A 14,844-nucleotide genomic window follows, 5' to 3' on the forward strand; every position below is an offset into this window, starting at 1 on the left:
GAGTCTTCCGAGCGACGATGAAATCATAGTATTTAACCGTCCCGTTCGTTGTTTGCAGATTCCAGAACGCTGAGATACACTTTCATAACTGCCGAACGATACGATGACGAACGACACGTCAAGTTTGTAACGCAGCACGACTAAATATAAACCGTGAGGCAAAAAATACGAAGCAACAACGGCATCCGAGACATCGACAAACTGTACGGCAATATATTCCAACACGTTCGCCTTTGAGAGTTAGATATGCATGTCGTGGATGGATTGTTGCAAACGTTCTCCTAAGAAATCCTCGAATCGAGCACAACTTAGGTTCATCATTAGAAGATTACTTAATTGGAACAAAGGGTTTCCATATGGCAAATTGTTTTTGAACCAGACTATGTCGAGAGTCGTGTTAATAAGTACGCTACAAAGTACACAAAAGGTCTACGTAACTCTACGACTCCACATAACGAGTTTATCCTCCAACGTAGAATAGTGTTTTTTTTGGACAAAATGCGATTCAGCAACTATAAAGCGAAATCACGATTCAGAAGGCAATTTTACGGAGCTTGGTATTGCTCTACGCTGAAATTTATGTCCGCGTCGAAGCTCGACACAGTCATCGTCGAGCTATGATCGTTCTGTTTGCGATTAATGACTACGATGCAATGGGAATTTTTAATTTTCGATAATTACCTGTGTGATTTGCACCAACGATCAAGAGCTAACGAAGCACGAATCGGCTTTGGCTGGAAATTCTATTTGACGTACATAAATACTACCTAGTCGAACCAGTACAGAAGAAACCTATTGTTAGTCGCATAGAAGATCCGCAAAATTGAACATTCTATACATAGACTCGAGCGCATTGCCCTCTGTATCGAACAGCTTTGTACTGGTTGAATACACGATACCATTGATTTTGTTAATTATCTATCAGGAGATATGCACAGTCCGTTACACGCTTAAAAGCTTCATTAAATATAATTCGAAATTGCTTAGGTGGACGATCAAGTAGGTACGTACGAATATCGATCCTTTAGGACGTTGTGTTTCACGCGGCATTATTAAACTCCTGTCACCCTGTTTCGTGCGTATCGGTTCAACGAGCCGTGTAAATATTTGCGAGTTTCCGGCGTGGTGAAACGCGCAAAAAATGGAACAGAGAAAAAGAGACGCAACGAAATAAAAAAAAAAAAAGCAACGGCGAAGGGGCGAGGAAGAAAAATTGAAACGGATGCGAACGTTTCGATTCAATAAAATCCTATTAGGGTACGGATCGCGGAAATTCATTCGACGGACGGTAATTAGAATCGAACGCGGTACCAGACCGTGGCCGGACAATGTACCCGCTCGAAATGCATTTATACGAAATAAAACTTTTAACGGGCCCGCCGCACGGAGGGTCACCCGACCGACCGAATTTCGATCAAGACAATTATTCTCGAGCCGAGTAAACGTTACCTCCAAACGCGTATTAGTCTTAGCCTTTTTCTGGTCCGAGCTGGGCGCGAATAATCGATAAAATAATTAACGAAAAGAAACGGGGGAAGGAATTGGAGTTGGAACGGTTACTGGTCATCGGGTAAGGGAGGGTAATCCACCCTTGGCGTAGCGACCTTTTAACACTTTGACTGGGTGACAGGATTTACCATTATGATACCAGCAAAATTAATTCTCAAGTTAAGACGTTGAGAGAAATAAATTTGAATAGAATTTTTGAAATTTAACAGGGTTACGAAAATAAGTAGCGAAACAAATTTTAGGTTATGTAGCTTACAATGGTTTATAATTAACATTTTACTTTTGCAGAATATTATACGGTTTTGATGTGGCAGTGAACGTGTTAATCATGAAATTTCGAGTACCCGTTCCGATCAACTCTGGCCAGTTTCGTTGTATAAAAAGCTCCAACCCCTTGGAAAGTTTGGTTATGCCTACGATGACAACAGCAGCTCGGTTGGATCTTGAGGCTAATTTGCATTTGCTGTGTCTTGCGACCTTTATGCGCCAAATAGGTTGCAACGCGCGACTGTGCTTTCTCGCTTTGTCGAGAACGCACAGAGGCGTGCAGTCGGCTAGCCTTGACACGCGCCAGCGCGAATAAAAGATGCATTTTCCATTGTCCCCTTCTCTTTGCGTATACGTTAACGGCCAAAGGAATTTCGCGTTTCTCCTCGTCCTTGAAACAATCGGTTACGTTTTTCGTGTTATATGTTGCCGTTTTTGTTTCAGGTATCCGTTGCTGGAAAACCGTCCAACAGACTGGAACGCGTTGTTTTCTTTTTAATTCCATGGTGAAACACCATAGTTTACGTCGCTAGATATCGCGCTACCTACGCGTGCATACGTTCACGATAGCAACCGTGCCAAGTATTTCAAATCCGCCGCTGCGCTGCTCTATCCTATATAGAATCGAGTATATCCGCAAAATCGTATCGTATGGGTCGAGCGAGGATTAATATTTTTGGTTAATATCGGGAAAATGTTGAGAAGCGTCTTCGATCGGAAACCCGATCAACGAACACGGTACAAGCGACAGTTTCTCTTTTTCTTGAAAATGTTCAACGTCATCGACGACAGTCAGCCTGCCCGGTGCACCATCGACGGGGATTTGAATGGCAATTGATGCCGGCAAAACCGCGCGGCGGCGTATCACCATAATGCGGCTCGACGATAAAGCGCGGCGCACACGTTTCACCGTGATAAAGTGCCGGCTGATCGATGCCAACGAGGAAATATATCGACGAGGTCGAGGGAACAAGGGCGAGTTCGCCCGGAGGAAAAGTGTCAACAGGGAAAGCGTCGAGAGAAGGATAAAAGGAAATGAGAGATTTCCAGCGCGCGGCCGGAAAGAGATCTCGATTACGCGGGAGATCGACCATCGATCCGAGCCACGGAAAAATGACCGTCGGAAGTTGGTCGACTGGGACGAGAACGATATCGTAATGATTTCGATGAACCGGTAAACGTGAAACGAACAAGTCGAGCATTCCGATAGAAACTCGTTGCTTCTTCGCTAATTATCACGTTATTTTCTACGTTGCTCGTCGCGAAAACATGTCTTTCGTCACGTAAAGTAATATAAAAAGAAACCGTTGATAGGAGCGTGCGTTATCTTCCGAACGTGTTAGAAACAATGCCTCGTTTTCACGAGGCGACGACTCCTTATTATCAATCCGAAAGATGTCGGTACAGAAGCACGATCGACGAAAATTTAATGCGCATCAATTGTCATCGAATAAACGACCGTCATCCTCGAACAAACGTCGCGCGCGTCGATAATTAAACGCATTAATAAATCGTAATTAGGCTGCGTGTCTCGCATGCAGCCTTGACGTCAAGTATGCGCGTGGGTTCGCGAACCGCCTATCAGCACCGAGTACATAATCGAACGCCATCGACGTCTCGAATTTTACCCATTGGTTCTGCTGTCGTTTTAATTGCACGTTAACGGCTGTCGTATCGATCGCGATCGACTCGTTAACGCGACGACGCTGCAATAGAGAGTTTCACGGGACGCCATTGACGGTTCGCGATCGATCTTCGCGGGTCTTTTTATTAAAACTCAAAGACTACAGGGTTGGATCGGTGTCTGGTGTCTGGTGTCTGGGCAACTTGGTCGAATCCCGCGACTCGCGGAGTTGGATGGGACGATACGATGCGAGGACGTCGATTAGTCAAGAGTACGAACCACTAATTACGAGAGGGAAAATGGCCAAGTTGGAAGACAACGTAATTAAGTCGAAACGAATAGAGCGTGTAACGAATCGTTATGGTAATCGGTGACACGCTGCCGCGGCAAAATAATTGCCCCGACGAAACGTTATCGTGCTCGATCGGTAAGGTACAGTCGGATACGTAAATCGCATACAACGGACTTCGTCTCATTCGCGCGTGATCGTTATGGGGATGGTTGGTGACACGTGACGCCCAGATTAATCGATTCGGGTCGCGTACATCGTTGGATACATTTGCTTCGATGGTTTTAACTTTGCCACGTTTCGACGAGGGTAATACGATCGATCAAAATTTCCAAACGACTCGTCGATTTGTATGGCGCTTCCAACGCGTTGCCGCGAATTGGCTGCTCGAATGCATCGAAAGACTCGAAAAGAAACAACAACCGAGAGAAATTTTGTCGGTAGAATGCGTTTGTAATCTTACGTTACGCTTCTCTGTTAAGAAATGTATAAAATATAAGAACGTTTTGTAAATTGAGTATCCTATGTTCAGTCTGTTTCTCCAGGAAGTTGTTCAACGGTTCCTTTAAGTGAATTTGCTGGCGTCATGATCGGCCGATCGCATGGCGATGCGTATTAAGCGGGTCGTGAAACCGAGGATGTCTGCGAGTTCGTAGGTCCACCGCAACAAGAGAGAACTTGGGTCTGATTATCGATAACACGCTGCAATCCTCCCCGCGCGCTAGCGACTATAGTATGCAACGTACAGTCAAGATATTGGCGACGTCCACGGTCTCGCCGATAACGCGTCGAGTGCTGCCACGATATAACTTCTGCGGTGTACGAACCAATGGTATTGGCAGAGGCTGTGGACCAACCGTTAGGTTTAATCCGATCACGTCACGCCGCGTGAATCACGTTCCATGACTTCGGTCCATCCTCGTAGGATTACATCGACGCTGCTGGCAATTGTCTGACTCGTGTATCGATCTGATCGATCGGTGCGTTATTACGTTCGGATCGATGAATATCTGCCGTTAGCGTTCCGATTAGTTTTGGTTCGCCGGAACGAGTCGCGATAAAACCTCTAACGATACAACTTATAAATCACCATCGTTTGGTATTACAAGATTTTGGCGACCGATAGAACCGGGGGAAACCAGTATTATGCTAAAATGATAAATGGTCGTGGCTGGATTCGATGGTTTCTAAAATTTCTCTATACATACGTATCGACGCGAGTCGAAACTTACTTTTTAAGCGTTTCTAATATCGGTGAATACCGTCGCGATTTATACGCATAAATTTTTATAGGGAACGATACTCGATCCAAGTATCGATGGTACCGCTACGTACAGATTGTAGTATGTATTTAAAAGATTGCGCTCGAACCGCTATCGTCGATAACGAAAAGATAAGTTTTACTATGTATTTTCGAGGATATTGCAATCGAACTATCTACGAAACACGTGGTATTTGTTGCTACAAACAAACACTAGTAGATAACACGTGATTGTCCTTGATTCTTTTTCCAGAATGATAAGCGTTACCTCGAGCGTACCGAGGGTCTCTCGTCTCGGTTCTCTGCTCTTTAACCACAGAATTACAAGTGTAATTCTATTTACAAATGTTCCTCTACGCGTTTACTTAGTTTAGGAAGGTGGATAATATCAGGCTCTTCCGTACTTGTAAATGACGCTTAATATCTTATAATCTTCGCGCCACTTGATAATACACGATCTGATCGTACCAGTACCAAAGATCGTGTATTCGGTGCAGGAACAATCTCTGTACCTCCGCGTACAACCACTGTATCGACAAGGTCTCCATATACCGAACGTTTAATCCGATCGACGCACGACATTCGTCGTAAATCACGTCTCTCGGGAAACCTGGATGGTTCTCCGGGGAAACGGGCTACGACGACGCCTGGGTATCAATCGGTGACTTACGCGTTAATCGAGCTGGACGTTTGCCAAGAATATTGCGAGCGATGACGCGGTACTGAGCGGAGAAACGGGTCACGTGCCGTTTCGCTGCGGGGGCGAGCGTAAAAGTAACGCGGAAAAGTGACCCACTGACACGGCCCAGAAAGCGCAGCGAAACGGAAAAAGACCTTCTCGACTTTGTTTCGTCGAGAGACGATTCTATTCGACGGTCGAGAGACCGCCAAAAGAATCCAAGATTAGAACGCTCTGATACGTTGCAAAGAAACGACGCGATGCGCACGAACCTCCTCTTTTTCGAATCGGCAACTTTCGAGCCACTCGCTGAGCACGTTGAATTTTACATATCGTGCAATAACTCGGGTAAATCCGAACGATTGGATTTATTTTTAAAGAAAGCTATAATTTGTCGGACACATGTGCGTGCGATCGGATAGGAGTCGACTGGCGGCGCGTCTGTCCAGTAAACGCCGTTTCTACTTGCGCTTGAGCCCAACTCTTACGATACTCGACGCGTGTCCCATAAACTTGAAAAGTTTATTTTCTCGGAAACTAGGCCACGAACGAACAAATTTTGTTTTGATCGTTGCACGTAACAGTGTTCGTTGTAATTATAATTCGCGATCATCGGTCAAGAATTCGAACGTTCGACGCGTGCAATTACAAGTTGTCGCTTAGATGGAATTAGATAGCGAGGCTGGGAGAAAGCTTGTTGCTTTCTCGAAGACTCGAGGAGCGTCGTCCTCGAATCGCGACAAGATTCTCGGTCAAAGGCCGCGGCGTGGCGTCGAGTCCAAGTTTCGTCGAATTATGAGACCGACACGGTCGACAACCGCTCCGTAACCAGCTACACGCTATTTGCATTTCGCGCCGCTCAACTATTGTCCCGAGTATTCTACCACGGAAGTTGCCGGAGACGACTCTTGGCTTCGACATCCGCGGCGACAAAGCTCGTTACGTCCTTCTCATTTCGCTGTTCGCGCATGCTTCGTTGTTCGTTGGTCGCGCGTCAAAGCGGCCAGCCAGAGGCTCGACTCGACTCGACTCGACTCGACTCGGTTTCGGCCGGGTAATTTCTACTCCGTATACCCGCCGGCTTCGGTAGAGAATATTTCACGCGTTATTTACGCGAGCCAAAAAGTTTCGCGGAACCCGGAGACGCAGCACCGGCGCATCGAGCGTTACCGCGATAGGATTTACGACGGTATTAGGATAACTAGCTTGGCTTGCCCGGGTATCACTGGTTGGCAATAAATAAATGTCCCAACCTTAAGGTACATTTTTCTATTCCACGAATGCACGCTCGAGCCGAAACCGCCAAGATTTACGAGGCTAATCTGCGACCACCGGTCCACCTTAATATTCCTTACGCGATCGTGCGGTAATAATATCTCTCTCCTTCACCGGCCAACCGATGTCTGCTTTATTTATCTATTTCGAACGACGTTCCTTCGGTAAATTATGACATTTTATTACCGTGACGTTCTCCGCCTTTCGGCTTCCCATCGATCCCCGTTCCAGCAAAGGTTCGACGATTATCAATGTTCTTTGTGCATAAGAGTAAAGGATGCATTGTCTATCTATGTAATTCGTACAGCTCGAATCGACGAGCAAAGATAATGCTCGTTCGAGCGGTTAAAGACGAATCGCGTGGAGGCTCGCGAATAATGCTTCTCGTTCGCTCGCCTCGCTGGAAGCGAGACCCTTTGACGCGCGTGGTTCGTAACGCGCGAGCATGCATGATTACGCGGATAAAAAATAAAAGCATAAAACGGTGCGAATAGTCCGTTGATCGATCAACCGCGAAAGCGTAACGAAAGATCGATCGTTGGGAGTATAGACGGACGGAGTCGTCGTCGGTTGGTTCGTTCGTTCCGAAACGTACATACTGAAAACGTTTCGCGAGCGCGGACGCGAGCGAGAGGGATCGGCTTAACGACTACATTTACAACTCGCGCTGGCACGCCTAATCGTAAACCGGTTACGTACGCGCGCGACTCGGTGAAACGTGGGCGATAGAGAGCGTAATTGAAACCGGTCGGCTTTTGCAACGCTTCCGCGTGGATTACAGTTTCCGAGCGAACCGATTCCGAACGCCGCGACTGCCTCTCTCCCTAACTTCGCCGACTGCGAAAAACTAGCAACGACCGATTCCAAGAGGGGCTCGGATGATCCGCGATCACGGAGTAGCCCTCGGTAATTGAAACCAATCCGATGCTGCGGTGATTCGGTTAGTTTTTCTACCTACTACGTACGTCCAACGGATCTGGCAATGCCCTCGTTACTCGATCCACCCACGCCTGCGCCAGCCTTTCACTCTCTCTTTCTCGCGTTCTTCGTTAACCCACAGACGCTGTAGCGAACGTACAATGGACGAAATATACGACCCGATCAAGATGGCGCTAAGTTCCCTGTTCCCTAATTACTTTCGTTCGAAACGAGCTAAACGATGGGTTTCGATTGTATCGGTTCTTACGGCGGGCTTAAATACAATAGAGAAAACTGGCTAGAGAGAGAGATAAAGGAGTAGCGAGGATATCTTGGAATGGTTCGATTCGTCCAAGGCAGGTAGTCGCGTTGTCGGTGCAGCTGTGCTCCGCTACTCCTCCGTTACATCATCCCCGATGCGTTAGGAACAGCTCCCTCGGTAGTTTCGTCCAATTGACTGCGCTATACCGCTGCCTCTCCTCCTAGCACGACTAGTCGCGGTCTTTCTCTTCGACCCGGGAACAAAGAGGATAGGGAAAGAGGTTGAATCGCATCGTTACATCACCGGTTACTTAACCGTACACCGCCGACGACGTTAGGTCCAACCGTCGGCATCGTAACGCTTTTAAATAGACCGGATTGCCAAAAACTTTTCTCTTCTATAGTGATCGGTTCTCTTTGACTTCGACGGAACGTATTTTCTTCGTGTACGGAGCAACCGCCGTTCTCTTTACTTTCTATCTCGTTCGCTGATTCGCGACTATACCTCGGACATCCGGCTCGCCAGCACGCCCCCACGGTTCTCGATTTATCGAAACGAGAGATGGCGCGGTGTAACGTATATAGGGTTGCGTAAGGTTCCGCGATCGAGGAAATCACTCGTTTACACGCGCGAATGCTGATTCGGTAGAGGAACGAAATTTGGTCGTTTCGTTTAGAACCTTCTAAAACATTTAACTACGGACATTGGTTTCCGATATCCTGTACAAGAATATCTAGTGGCACTGTTTGAATGTTCGCGGCAATAACGTAGGGTTTATATCGATCGATAAGACTTATATTTCTTACATCGTATTTTCACCTTTATATTATGCATTCTATATTGCAGGAGCCCCCGAATCACATATGTTGTATATGCAGCGTGTCGAAAAACGAACGAAACGATGAAATCGTACAAAGAAATTGGAAAATGGTGGCAGTGTTCTAAATCAATCTCGTTGTAAAATTTAATTACGTTTTGGGTAATCGACGGCTGCAATGGATTGCCACCGCGAACCGAGTGTAATTTGCAAACCTAATCGCCTGTTGCGGTCCGCGAGTAAGGCATAATATCAGTCTGTCGATCGCATTGCTGTGTTTGATAAAGTTCGTATTAACGTGTTCGTTAATACGAATTATCGTGCAATGACGTCGCACGGTCGAATTGGTCGGATAGATCGTGTGGATCGATGTCTCTAAATCCGCGGTGCAGTCGGACGTTGACGATATCCCGATAATGATTAACGATGCATTAGGCTAGATCTAATACGATTCGACGATTTAAAACATCGGATGAAACTCGATTCGGCAGCAATTTCACGCGCGACTCGTGAGTTTCTTCGTTCGACCCGTACGTGGAAAATTCTCGACGGCTATAAGCTCTAAAATTAGGCGAGGCGCGTGCAATCTTGGTTAGAAATCCTCGGCCGGCCAACAATCCGAACCTTGTGCTCCGTCGATAGAATCTATGATTATTTAATTCAAGAAAATCAACGTTGCGCCAATTCATGGCTTTGATTCCAACTATAAATAACCGGCGGTGCGATCGTGCGATATGCCTACGCCGCCTGGCAGTGTGTATTGGCTTCGGGAGAAGAAACATATTTTTTTTTCTTTTTCCTGTTATTTTCGCGGAAGGGACGTTTTTACGAAGGTAGGTAGAAGGTCGTAGCACGGAAAATGTCGCTGCTGAAAGGCGCGAAGAGTCGCTGGCTTAGTCAGCGAATTCTTCGATTTTACCCTGGGCGTGAGGCAACGACCGAGGGCGAGGAAATCAACAGAGTTACGGTTGGTGGGAACGGTACGCGACGGAGTTAACCCAGGGCAGGTAGTCGATGCACGCCAGGTATGCGCGTTGCTTTCGTGTTCCGGTCGCAGCTTCTCTTCTTTCGTCCCGCTCGCGCGTACGTTTCCTTCTCCGTTTCGCCCTCTGGTTCCTTGTCCCCGTTTCCTGGCTCTTTTTCCGTTTTACTGGACCGATCGGCTGGCCAGGAACTCGTTCGCTTCCCGATCGAAGCTATCAGCCCGCTCCGGATGGTTATTTCAAAGGGTCAAATCGAGCCGACGGGATACAAGCTCGATATTTCATCGGGTGCCTTTGAATTAAGCGTCTTTTCGTTTTTCGCGCGAACGAGCCTTTTGTGCGCTCGGAGAAAGACGGCCGACAACGGAAGATTATACACTCCGCCGTGGCCCCTCTGCACCCTGCCAAAACGGACTATTTCAAACTGTTCGTTTCAGTTGGTACGTCCGACGAGACACACGGTGCAAAACGTTCCAGAATTTTTCGGTTCAACGGTAACGGATCGAAGTACGAATTACAAATAGAGAAGTTTGTGTTGCACGAACAATCTACTCCGGAACGACAAAGTCGCAACGCCAACGTCGACGGTGTCCGCGGACAAAGGAAAGCTCGTTGCAAATCCATTCGTCGCGTATCATTACACCTTATTGGTCGCGATTAACACGTTGTACGACTACCTAATTGGCGTCGTGCCGCGGCCGGATATATCCGCGTTTTGCATAGAGCGTCGCGTTGGCTGGATCGCTCGATCATTGATCGAGGCGACGAGAACGATCTCGCGACGCTGCGCCGGTTGGACGCGTTCGAACGAAACATGTTAAAACGAGGTCGTAGCTGGTGATATTGCCTCTAGCAACGTGCCTCTGTACCACGCGCATTTAATTTCGTAATCATCGGTGTCAACGTCGTACGCATCTCAAGACAAACATAATTATGGAAGAGAGAACGCGCTTCTCAAATATCGAGGACACGCGGTGCCGTCTAATTGCTGTCGTTTCTTAAGATCACGCCTTCTCTTTACGATAATCACGCTGTCATCCCGGCTTGTAATTATGCTGGCTACGTGGAAACGTTTATTTTTCCTAGAGGCTGATGGTACGTGGATTTCTTTCGTATATGGAAATTGCAGAAAAGCGTAAAAGTAATTTGGAAGTAAGCTTTATCGTCGAGAGCCCATCACGGGAACGTTCTACGATACTTTCGAGACGTTCTTTTCTTACGCGTTAAAGCGAATTAGTTTGGAGAATATAATAACAGGAAATATTCTCGTTCGAGGTGGAGCTCGGAAGAGTCGAAATCGTTTAGCGCGATAGAACGGGACTCGATTACCTCTGACGAAATCTCGAGTCGGGGGGTCAAAGCGGCCGACAAACGCGGTGAATACTCTCGTGTGCGGGAAACGCTAGGGATTTGCATGTAGCGGATAAAACGTCTCCGGCTAGACTCGCTAAAGAAAACCATTCAAACTTTTCGCATCGCGTCGCCGTGAAACTTTCGAGTCGAAGATGACCGTGAAAGGAACACTCCAAGCACGCGCTCCTTCAAACAGAGAGGAAAAACTCTGACTAAGAAACTAAAGCAAGAAGAACGAGCGAATCTTGTTGGAGAGAAACTTGGAGAAACGCGTCTTCGCGAGTTATGGGAGACCTAGTTACTGTCACGGTGAGGTATACGGAATACAATCTTTTTTTACGAGATAGTTCCGACTACAGACCAACACTTTTTTATATTTTGAAAAGCATCCTAACCACCGGCAAATTTTTCAAATATAAACGAACCTCGGTACGTGCTGGGTTTCCGCTACGGCTGAAAGTATGCGAAAAGTTAAATATTGTTTCATTCTACGATGTCTAAATATTTAAACGCAACGATTGTGCGTACAATATGAACCGTACTGCTCGTCTCTAGTTTTAAATTGTAACTCGCAAACAAAGATATATTGTGCAGATCGCGGTGTTGGAATTCCAGGCAATTTCTATCTTTAGAGACGATAGTAGCCGAGTCTCCAAAGTCCTGCGAGCGAACGGGGTTAGTACGCTGGTGTCTTTCGGATGCGTTGATAACAAAATTTGCCCAAGTACGTCGACGGCGAGCAGAAATTCCACAAATACGGCGACATTTAGCGAACCAGGAATGCAATTATTAAGATCACCGGCCAAAAGTCCTGGTCGATCGGTCGTAATTCCTCCCGAAAGGATCCGTAGTTCCGGAGGACCAACTCCGCATAGCCGGGCACCGATTGCGAGCGTTCTTCTCTGTCCTTCCATTCAGAATGAACGCGACCGGGATAAGGTTATCGGGCTCAAACGTAATTCACGGTAACGCTGCATGAATATCGCGTTAAGGGGTTATCCAAATTCGGAATAGTCCACGTTCGAACATTTTAAATAATAAGTTTCGATCATGTACATGTTCGTTTATTTATATCTTACGTTATTCTTTGAATAAAAAATTGTTCGATTCTTTTGTTACCGATTCGACAAACGATGACGAAAACGACAGTGGAGGGAATCGTAGCGTAGTCAAGCGTAACTTTTTACGCGTGCAGAAAATGTCGCGCAAAAATAGTCGAACAGTATAAATTTGAGCGCGAGTTTCCGTAGTTGCACGAAAATCTTCGAGGAAACTGGGTTGTTGGCTCATTAACGGAAACGGTAAACAACTCGAGAGGTAAAACGTTCGTAAAAAACTACGGGCGCCACATAAAATCGTTGCAGCATCACGGTCGAGCGTGTTGGAGCGTGTGTTAAACAGAAATAGAAAAACTTGTCGTCTAATAAGGCGTTGACTTTTTTTTGAAAACTTTTTCAACGCCCAGGAACTTGCTACAAAAAAGACAACATTTTCCCTCGACGAATCGCTGCTGGACGTTTCAAGTGACGCGATATCGTTGGATTTCGTTTTCGAAATATTCTCTACCGACCGAATTTTGGTAATTTTTCACTTTCCTTTTTGCTCGAGCGTATTCCTCGTACGCATCAGAGTGGTATACAGGGTGTTCACCTACCTTAGGAAAAATTTTAATGAGGGATTCTAGAGGCCAAAATAAGACGAAAATCAAGAATACCAATTTGTTGATGGAGGCTTTGTTAAAAAGTTATTAACGTTTAAAGTTCCGCAAGTACTGAATTTTTTTCTCGAAAATGCGAAGGATTTCAGGGTTATGGCTATTCACCAAAAATGATTGTAATTGACCCCCGCAATCAAAAATAATTTTTTTAGAAAGATTTGAAATTTTTTAATTTTGTCTAAAAATTTCACGCACTCTCGAATTTTTTTCTCGAAAGTGCGTAGGATTTCGAGGGTATGGCTATTGACCAAAAATGATTGTAATCGACCCTTGCAACCGAAAATAATTTTTCCAGAACGATTTGAAATTTTTGAATTGAATTGTTAATAACTTTATAACGAAGCCTCCACCAACAAATTGGTATTCTTGATTTTCGTATTATTTTGGCCTCTAGAATCCCCCATTAAAATTTTTCCCAGGGGTGGCCAAACATCCTGTATACGACGTTACTCCGAAATAGGGGCAATTTTAACGCCGTACTTGGACGTTCCTCTCCGACTACAAACGATATCTAAAGTTTCCTCCCACGCGTCACTATTAGTATTCTCTCCCTTCAACCTCCGCCTCTCCATCTTTCCCTCTACGGAGTACCCCGCAGATGTGGAATTTTTACTATATCCCCGCAGCGTAGATCCCAGTGAGGGTTCGTTCGTGCGGGGCTGTATTAAAGACGAGCGCTGTTTAAAGACGACCTCGCCACCGGGAATATGCGTCTTGCAAGCAAATCTCGTGACAAGTGTTAAATTTCTCTGATATCGGACAAATCTTTTTACGAATCATTTGATAAAAAATAGTTACTCGCTCGCGCTAAAAGGGAACATTATTAAATACATACACGTTGTTCGAAACAGTTACAAGTCCTCTCAATTAATTTAGTATAATAACAAGTAGTTTGTGATCAGAATATCCGACGACATATGGCCACGATCGAAACGCAAAGCTCCCAATGATAATAAATACACCGTATATTTACGTTAGATGTTACACGTTAGAAATTATGGGGCATAACATAATTTATAGATAATATTAGTCTAAAGTTTGATGAATATCGCGGAAATATTTTGACAGCGATTCCTGACATCGTTTATGCCTAAGAGACCCTTGAATCGCAAACGCTCAAGATTTTGCCCCTCGATGCTTCGAGAGCTTTGCGTTTCAACGATTTTTCTTGGGGGAAATCGAAGGAGGTCTTCGTACTCTCGAGTTCATCCCTGTTTCTGATGCATCTTTCATAGTCGAATGCCATCGTGTCGCGTATTAAAGCGTCGCGCATCTAATTTCGCATTCAGATTGTCATTTTCGCGTTACAACATCTCGCAACGCTCGTAAAGAGAAGCTGAACGAAGGTGTACGAGATCGCAGTGTGCAACAAAACTCTTTGCTACTCCATTCTATTCTTTTATTTTCTATTCTATGCTAAATACAAAACGGTGACCATAAAACTGGCGTTAAAAACGTAGTAGTCGTGACGAAAGTTCTAATAACGAAATTGATATACACGCGGCGCAATGCATCGAGTAACAATCGTTCAAGATTCGGTAACTTTGGATCGTTCGACGTGTTTTATTCATAATTTGGTAACGAGCCAAAGTAATTACATCGTTCGATAGGGAAAAATGTGGTGATATATTAAAACTAAGCTGCTCGCGCGTTCCAAATTTCTGCGTTCCGTTCATCGATAGAATCTTCAGCTGTTTAAACACGAAAGCAAGCCCGTTATTTAAATTACTACGAAAGCAATGGTAGCATCTATAAAGATTCAACTATGTTTCATTTTCTAACAACAACATACCGTTTTACACACCATTCTTCGATGAGGCGTGACGCGTTACGTAAGTAATACAAACCAAGCGAATGCGCCACTGCCGAAGTGTCTTCACCCATACACCT

At 45.5% G+C, this 14,844-nt stretch overlaps 1 protein-coding gene across 4 annotated transcripts in view; it reads right to left on the reverse strand.

The window, feature by feature from the left end:
- LOC122401634 (bifunctional heparan sulfate N-deacetylase/N-sulfotransferase) overlaps positions 1–14,844 on the reverse strand; it is a 253,772-nt gene that overhangs the window by 90,322 nt on the left and 148,606 nt on the right. The window contains exon 2 of one of the 4 annotated variants that reach the window (XM_043403876.1): positions 14,747–14,842. The exons of the other annotated variants lie outside the window; for them this stretch is intronic. The gene's annotated coding sequence lies outside the window, so the exon portion shown is untranslated. The remainder of the gene's footprint in view (positions 1–14,746; positions 14,843–14,844) is intronic. 4 annotated transcript variants of the gene reach the window in all.

Source organism: Colletes gigas, unplaced genomic scaffold (assembly GCF_013123115.1).
Source record: "Colletes gigas isolate AHSC1104 unplaced genomic scaffold, ASM1312311v1 Colletes_gigas_Sc00026, whole genome shotgun sequence".
Lineage (NCBI taxonomy): Eukaryota > Metazoa > Arthropoda > Insecta > Hymenoptera > Colletidae > Colletes > Colletes gigas.